Genomic DNA, 8223 nt, shown 5'->3' with positions numbered 1-8223 from the left:
CGGGGCGGCAGGTGTGCAGGCCCCTGGGTGGCGGAGACGAGGCGGGGCGGGGCGGGAAAAACGCCGTGCCGGCAGTGTCAACAAAGCGGGACCAATGGAGGGGCCGGGAGGGGCCGGGAGGCGGCGGGCGGGCGGGGCAGGACAGGGCGGAACCAGACGAGTAAAGCACCGGAAACGTGACGCCCGGAGGAAAATGGCGGCCGGGGGAATACCTGGCAATGGCGAGAGAGAGAGAGAGAGAGAGAGAGAGAGAGAGAGAGAGAGTAATGCGTACAAATTAGCCCAATTCCATCTCGCCTTCACTATTGATGAAAGGAAAGATAACAGGTGCTAAAATCCAGGTCTAAATCTCCCGACCCTTGACCTAATCTCTCTCTCTCTCTCTCTCTTCCTGTTTGTGTGCTGGTAACGGTGGTGGTGACAGCTATCAAGTAGACCCATCTCTCTCATTTACCGAGCCTCCTCCTCTTCCTCCTCCTCCCCCGGCCCCACCCCCGGCCCCACCCCCGCCACAAAGCCATCGTCCTGCGGTTCAGCCTGGGAAACCGCGTGAAACTGGGTCGCTTACAATCTGACGCTTTCGTGTTAGTTTGCCTCCGAGTTATGGCCCGTTCTCTCTCTCTCTCCACTCTCGCTCTCTCTCTCTCTCTCTCTCTCTCTCCACCCCCCTTCAATGCTTTACACAATACATCCACCACCACGACCGTTATTTACTATTACCTCAAGAGCTGTTACTGCTACACTTGAATTACTAGAATATTTATCCTTTATTATCGAACACAAAAATTAGCGACCATAATTTCAGAAAAAAAAATGTCATTAAGTAGTTGGCACAAAGCTGTTATGGAGAGGCAGTATGAAAATGTATGTGAAGACAGAAATAACCTGAGCCGTGCCAGGATTCGCTGATCAAAACTAAAAAAATAATAATTGCTTGACAAATTCCCTCACGTTCCTGATCTTTCTTTGGTTACCTTTATTCCTTCACTCATCATTTTCTTACTTCTTTACTTCCTTCTTTCTTACCGTCCACTCTTCATTCACGATTATCTTTTTATAATAATAATAATAATAATAATAATAATAATAATAATAATAATAATAATAATAATAATAATAATAATAATAATGTCACGCCTCCACACTAAAGAACAAAAAAAATATAATCTCAGGCAACTAATATTCGAAGCAAATGGCCTTCAGCACACACCAGGTAAATGTATTCCATTATTATTCACAACAAGGCGTGCGTGGCGGTAGCAGATTTTCCGGCGTGATAGTGGAAGAGGAGGAGAAGGAGTAGGAGAAGGGGGAAAAGGAGGAGGAGGAGGAGGAGGAGGAGGAGATGAAGAAGGAGGAGGAGGAGGAGGAGGAGAGTAACAGTGGTAGCAGGTGAGGTTGTAATAGCTTCTGAGATATTGCAAGTAGGTGTGACAAAGATGAAAGCTAAGGATATTGAAACTGTTAGTGTTGAGTACCGACGGTGTGACTATAACTGTGGCGGTGGTAGGGTGTAGGTGTTTATGAGGCCATGGAGGTGACTGTAGCGTGCGTGGGTGTTGGTAAGGCTTGAGATGTGACTGTGGTGTGCGTATGTATTGATGTGGCTAGAAATGTGGATGGTGGTGGATGGGTGTTGGTGTGGCTAGGGGTGTGGAGGCTGCTGCTGGTGATATGTGTGGCAAAAGTGGAACCTAGTGTGGATATGAAAGGGTAACATCTGTTTAAGGAGTGACAAAAAAAGGTGTGTTTCGTGTCTCTTGCTAATTAGAATTATTGTACTGTTGCAAACACGTAAATGGGAATCAATGGCATATGAGTAAGGGAAAGATTAGCTTGAGGCAGAAATATATATGGAGAGATTTGATTCAATACACTTTAAGCTATAACGGACAACGCTAAATTTTACCGCCGTGTTAAATTTGCTTTCTTACCGTGATTGGAATATATTATTATGAACGACGCTGCAACACAACCCTTCATACATCACAGCCTTCCCTACTCAATTTCAGCCACTCCAGCCTTCTTCAAATTTCTTTACAGCCAGAACACTCAAGATGATTCACGAGTAAACAGATAAAAAAGTAATATTTACAAAACTCAACTTCAACAACTTATACCATCAAACTCATTACTTGCTCTTCCTCTTCGCACCATTCTTCTCACGCCTTATTCTCTCACCATTTTATCCCCTATCTCTGGACTCCTATCCCCACATCCCTTTCCTTTCATTGACCCGTCTCTCATTTCTCATTGATCTCTTAAATTCCCACAACATCCCATTTCACCTCCCAAAATAATGGCTTGCCTGTCAAACTCTTCCTTCTCTATACCATCCTTTCGTCCATCTATCCCGAAGAAAAAGGGTCTTGGTATGGGTTGGGGAGGGAGAGTGACGCTTCCCATCTCCTCTACAACCTGTGAGCGAAGGTGGGCAAGGGTGGGTGCATGGGGTGGTCTGTGGAATGGGTAGGGCGGCAGGGACGGGGTGGGTTGGTGCGTACGAGGGCGATGGGGCGGGACACGGCTGGCTTTTGACATTATACCTTTCTGATGAGTTGCAGAAAGTGATAGAGGAAAGAGGAAGGGAACGAGGAGCAGGAGGAGGAAGAGAAGGGAGGGAAGGACGGCAGGAGAAGGAATGAAATGGGTGGAGGAGAAAAGGATGGACAGACGGAGAGAGGAAGGGAAGGAAAAAGAGGAGAGAAGGGATGAATGGTGGGGAAGAGAAGGGAGAATGAGAGATGACGAATGGAGGAAGGGAAGGGAGAATGGAGGATGGGAGGAGGTTTTGTCGGTTCGATTGTTCAAACAGGATATTATCTGGTGTTGTTGCAGTGTTTTATTATATGTGTTTTTTATTGTCACCCTTTTTTGTGGTCTTTTCATCGCGAGGGGCGGGCGGCGGAGCATAATATTACGGTCTTGTGTGTTGTTGATCCCAGAGCTTTTTTCCCTCCCTGTTTTTTTGATGACTTTAATTTCCTGCCTGTTTAGAAATAATTCAGGCGATTTATTAATAAACCTCTGATCCTTATTTTTTGCTCTTATAATAAAAACACAACGCATCATGGCGAGACTAATACTGGGTTTTTTTTCAGCCTAATGATCCTATACTTCACCGGCACATAAGTTTTTGTATACAAGCAGAAATATAGGTAAGAATTATTGGGTCACATCGGACAGGGTCATCTCAGTAGTACAAGTCACAGAACACTTTGCATCGTCACTCCAATCAATATTTTTTTATTTCCCTTACGTTCGGGCAATGAAGATGATCCCTTCTAATGACCCTTACATGTGGTGGTGGTGGCGGTGGTGGTGGTGGAGATGGTAATGGCAGTAGTGATGAAATGGTTGGGGACAGTAAAAAATGTGTGTGTGTGTGTGTGTGTGTGTGTGTGTGTGTGTGTGTGTGTGTGTAGGAGAGAATGAAGAAGCCGCCTCCTCCTCCTCCTCCTCCTCCTCCTCCTCCTCCTCCTCCTCCGCCTCAGTCCCCGGGAGCAGGAGGAGGAGAAATAGAGGCGAGCGCGTCCAATTGTGTTTATTGAAGCGAGATTGTTTAGATTAGGGCGGCCATCGGTGGGCCCGCCTCGCCCCGCCCCAAATTGCGGCAAGGAAACTCAGCTAATCGCCTTATCTTGATGGCTGTGGGAAAGGCGGAATCTAACTGGCCATAATCCTCCATTTTTTTATTTTTTTTTCATTTGTTATCGATTTCTCTCACTCCTCCTCCTCCTCCTCCTCCTCCTCCTCCTCCTCCTCCTCTTTTTCCGTCCTACTTTCGTTCGAATTTTTCATCTTTTCATGTAAGTCACGTAAACGACAAAAAGAGAGAGAGAGAGAGAGAGAGAGAGAGAGAGAGAGAGAGAGAGAGAGAGAGAGAGAGAGAGAGAGAGAGAGAGAGAGAGAGAGAGAGAGATCTGGCAAGCAAAAAAATAAAACACACCTTTTTAGCCCTTTTCTGTCGGCGGTGAGTTAGATTAGTTTCGGTTTCAAATGGAGGAGGAGAAGAACAACAACAACAACAACAACAACAACAACAACAACAACAACAACAACAACAACAACAACAACAACAAGAGCAAGAACAAAAACAAGAAGACGCAGCTATACAAAAGAAGAGGCCGAGAACAAAATAGGAGCAAGAGACAAATGCAATAAATATAAATAAATTGAAAAGCCAATTAAAATGGAGAATGGAAAGAAGTAGAAATTAAATAGGACAGTGATCAAAATAAGATGAAAATAACAAGACGTAAAAATAACTCAAAAAACTACAAAACAAGGAGAATAAGAAGGAAGGAAACAAGAAGAAGAAGAAGAAGAAGAAGAAGAAGAAGAAGAAGAAGAAGAAGAAGAAGAGTACTGCCTGCCACCCGCCTCTGCAGCCAACGCCACCGCTCCTCCATTACGTCGCCTCGCATTTCCAGTTAATAACAAAACTCCATCACGCGCAACACGGCGGATCGACTGTTTATGGCGACACCTGGCCGTTAATAACACACGCGGGGCCCTCAGGTGTGTTTGTGTGGCGATCGCGTGCATCACAGGGGAGGCTGCGGTGGCGGCGGCGGTGGTGGTGGTGGTGGTTGGTCTCGTAAGGAGGAAAAAAATATATTAAATAGGAGGAGGTTGTCTTAATGAAAAGAGGTTATACTGGAGGAGGAGAAGAAGGAGATAAAAAAAAGTGAAGGAAGAAGAAGAAGAAGAAGAAGAAGAAGAAGAAGAAGAAGAAGAAGAAGAAGAAGTAGAAAAAGAAGAAGAAGAAGAAGAAGAAAAGAAAGAAAGAAAGAAAAGAAAAAAAAACACAAGTGGAGGTGGAAGGAAGAACATAAAAGTAAAAGATATGAAAAAAAAACAAGAAGAAAAAGAACCAAGTAAAAATCAACAACATCAAATTAAGCTAAACATAAAAAACGAAAAAAAAAAACCAACTGATGACTAGGGAAAGAGGCCAAACATTCAAAGACACCACCGAACTATCCTCAACAAACCCAAGAGAATGATTAAAACAGACAACCCGCTCTCAGGACCAAACATGCAGCATCTCTATGGACCAACAAGAGGACGGAGAGCACTGGCGGTGGTGGTGGTGGTGGCGCAGAAGCCTTGACCTGGTAATGCCGCCAACGACCACCCTTTGCCCCGCCAGTCCCCGGTATTACCCGCGTCGCCGCCGTCGTCAGCCGCGGTGGTTTGGTGCAAAGTTATATCCGTCCCAGTTTGGCCGCGGCGTCCCTGGAGTGTGTGGGGGCCTCGTAAGTCTCCTGGGATGCTCCTCCTCCTCCTCCTTCTCTTGATCCTTATAATTCACCTTTCCGCCTGTTGAGTAAATACAGCAACCCCACTTTTCTCGTCAGCCCTCCTCCTCCTTCTCCTCCTCCTTCTCCTCCTCCTCCTTCTCCTCCTCCTCCTCCTCCTCCTCCTCAACACGGGCCAGAAGCTGTGTGCACGGCGTCGCCCTAACATTATGCCGCCTCGTATTTCCTAATGGTAACAAAACTCCATTACCAGGAACAATCGCTCTGCCGCCAGTTCAATCCAAATCTTACTCTTTCGGCCGTTGTTGGTATACCGGTCCTCCTCCTCCTCCTCCTCCTCCTCCTCCTCCTCCTCCTCCTCATTCTCATACTCATTCTCATCCTCCTCCTCCTCCTCCTCCTCCTCCTCCTCCTCCTTCTTTCACCTCCTAATCCACCTATTCCTCCTTCTCCTCCTTCTCCCCACTCCTCTTCCACCTCATTATTTCTCTCCTGGTATTTTTAGTTCTTCGTTTAATTTCGATATACCACAAACATTATTTCTTGTTTTTATCTTTGTTATATCATGTATATATTCCTTCGATTACATTATTATTGCAACATCCGCTTACATCTCCTCCTCCTCCTGCTCCTCCTCCTCCTCCGCCGCCATTCACCGCTCGTCCTCACCAGTGCTCGCGTCCCGGCCGTGATGGCAGCGTGGCGGCGCAATAAATAACAAGATCCCTCACCCGTGTGGCAGCGACGCGTCTTGTGCTGTCTCGCGTCGGCTTGTACGAGGATACGACGAGTGATGCGACGAAGCTTTGGTAGAGTTATGAGTTTATTTATGTATTTACGATGTGATGGTGATGAAACGGACAGAAAATCAATAATATGAGGAATTCTACCAATACTAAGAATACTTTTGCTACAACTCCTACTAATACTACTTATACTAATATTAATACCGATACTAAATTTTTTCCTCCTCCTCCTCCTCCTACTACTACTACTACTACTACTACTACTACTTATACTAAACAACTAGATATTTTTTTCGGCATTGCACGTGTATTAACCTTCTTGATCATGAATTTCCAACAATATGAAGAACAAGCCAAATAAAACATCAGCATCCAAACAGTCAAAGAGCAGTAACAACAAAAACAGTAACAACAGCATCACGTCACAGTAGTTAGTAGCAGCAGCAGAGAAGCTAAGGGGAGGATAAAGAAGCCTTCCCCGGACATAAATCACCATTGATACAGATCGCCGGCAGCCCCCCAGTCAGCCAGTCAGCCAGCCCGTCATCAGCCGGCAGCCCGCCCGCCCCATGTGTGTGAGAGTAAACATTGTGCTTACCGACATCCATCTTGCGGCGAGTCTGGCCTGAGTGTGTGATTTGTTGATGGGGGGGAGGAGGAGGAGGAGAAGGAGGAGATAGGGAAGGCAACAGAGGAAGAGGAGGAGAGGGAGGACCAGGAAGGGGAAGAGGAAGCGGAGGAGCAGAGGAGGAGGAGGAGGAGGAGATACGGAAGGCAACAGAGGAAGAGGAGGAGAGGGAGGACCAGGAAGGGGAAGAGGAAGCGGAGGAGCAGAGGAGGAGGAGGAGGAGGAGGATTGGAGATAGAGAAGGCAACAGAGGAAGAGAAGGAGAGGGAGGACCAGGAGGGGGAAGAGGAAGCGGAGGAGCAGAGGAGGAGAAGGAGGAGGAGGATTGGAGAAGAAAAGGAGAAGACAGACTTGAGAGGAAGAAAAATAAGTAGGAAGTTTAAATAAAGAAAAGAAGGACTAGAATATCAAAACGAAATCCTTGAAACACACACACACACACACACACACACACACACACACACACACACACACACACACACACACTGACTCAGCATCCAACGACCCTCTCCTCACTCGCCAACCACCCGCCGCGTAAGGTTCCTTCAGGAGGAGGAGGAGGAGGAAGAGGAATAAGGACACGCAATTGTAAAACATATAGAAAAAAAATACAAAGAGAAGGAAGATGAAGAAAATAAAAAGACGACGACGAAGACAAAGAAGAAGAAGAAGAAGAAGAAGAAGAAGAAGAAGAAGAAGAAGAAGAAGAAGAAGAAGAAGAAGAAGAAGAAGAAGAAGAAGAAGAAGAAGAAGAAGAAGAAGAAGAAGAAGAAGAAGAAGAAGAAGAAGAAAAAGAAGAAGAAGAAAAAGAAGAAGAAAAATCAAGAGGAAGAAGGTATTTACAATTTCATCGCTCACTTAAAGTCTTGCAGCATCTATTCGTGCATTCACAAAGCAATGCTTCCTGTCTCTCCCGAGCTTTCGCTTCCTGAATCTCTCTTGTGACATCAAAAAGTTAAACTGCCTTAAACATACCTTGGAGGGGCACGACCAGAATGGTGTGCCGCTTGGGTTCAGCTGTACTCACCTGTTGACAAAAAGAAAACAAAACATTTAATCGAAGCTGGACTGAGCAACACAAGCAGATAAATGATACGTCAATGTTATGGAAGATGCACTGATATTGTTAACGGTCAGAAGAACAGTAAACTAAGAAAGTATAGTTAAGAAATAGCAATAACATTAGGAGCAATAATAACAGTAATAATCATAATAAAAATAATAATGATAGGAATAATGGTACTACTAATAAGAATTAAATAACCAAGAGAGTATTCAAGCGGATTACTCGGGATCGACCGCATAAAAGGTTCGAAAACTGTCTGGTTGATTTGAATTTGTCCACGTTTGGCTTGTGAAAATAGAGAAAAAAATAAGAATACGACGACGAAGAAGAAAAAGAAAAGGAAAAACAAGAAGAAGAACCAGAAGAACAAGAACGAACAAAAAAAGAAGAGAAATGAAAAAGAAGAAAAGAAGAGGAAGAAAAAATATTGTGGAGTAAAATTAGAGAATGGCAAGTAGTAAAATGGAGAAAAAAATATATAGTGAGTACACAGATGATCAGAGGTGATACAGTTAGTTT

At 44.9% G+C, this 8223-nt stretch overlaps 1 long non-coding RNA gene across 1 annotated transcript in view; it reads left to right on the top strand.

Annotated features, from left to right (window-relative positions):
• The first annotated feature begins 5929 nt into the window (after positions 1–5929).
• LOC127000098 (uncharacterized) overlaps positions 5930–8223 on the top strand; it is a 76234-nt gene continuing 73940 nt past the window's right edge. Inside the window, exon 1 of the long non-coding RNA XR_007753780.1 lies at positions 5930–6073. This is a non-coding gene — a long non-coding RNA (uncharacterized LOC127000098). The remainder of the gene's footprint in view (positions 6074–8223) is intronic.

The sequence above is a fragment of the Eriocheir sinensis genome, chromosome 17, assembly GCF_024679095.1.
Source record: "Eriocheir sinensis breed Jianghai 21 chromosome 17, ASM2467909v1, whole genome shotgun sequence".
In the NCBI taxonomy this organism is placed as follows: Eukaryota; Metazoa; Arthropoda; class Malacostraca; order Decapoda; family Varunidae; genus Eriocheir; species Eriocheir sinensis.
Note: the sequence above shows the minus strand (reverse complement) of the source record. Positions and strands in the feature narration are given on the sequence as shown.